Source organism: Sinocyclocheilus grahami, unplaced genomic scaffold (assembly GCF_001515645.1).
Source record: "Sinocyclocheilus grahami isolate Dianchi unplaced genomic scaffold, SAMN03320097.WGS_v1.1 scaffold896.1, whole genome shotgun sequence".
Taxonomy (NCBI): domain Eukaryota; kingdom Metazoa; phylum Chordata; class Actinopteri; order Cypriniformes; family Cyprinidae; genus Sinocyclocheilus; species Sinocyclocheilus grahami.
Window position 1 is genome coordinate 704,826 of NW_015506075.1, and position 232 is coordinate 705,057.

General features: G+C 29.7%; 1 protein-coding gene across 1 annotated transcript in view; it reads right to left on the minus strand.

The window, feature by feature from the left end:
* LOC107563907 (MAGUK p55 subfamily member 5-A) overlaps positions 1-232 on the minus strand; it is a gene marked incomplete at its 5' end in the record, with an annotated part of 14,022 nt that overhangs the window by 10,673 nt on the left and 3,117 nt on the right. The window lies entirely within an intron of this gene.

Here is a 232-nt window from a genome sequence, read left to right on the forward strand (position 1 = left end):
TTTACTTATTTTCAGTATGGTTATGAATAAACATTCATATCCGTCAACTCGGCTAGTTAATCCAAACAATATACAAATTTATACTGTTGATAAACAATATAAAAACAGACGCCACATAGGGCTAAATGCGAAGCATTTTAATAAAACTGTTAACATTATGGCAGCGGGGAATATGAACGTGCATGAGTTTTATTTAGTCTGTGTTATTTTAATGTTTCGTTGTTTTTTTTTT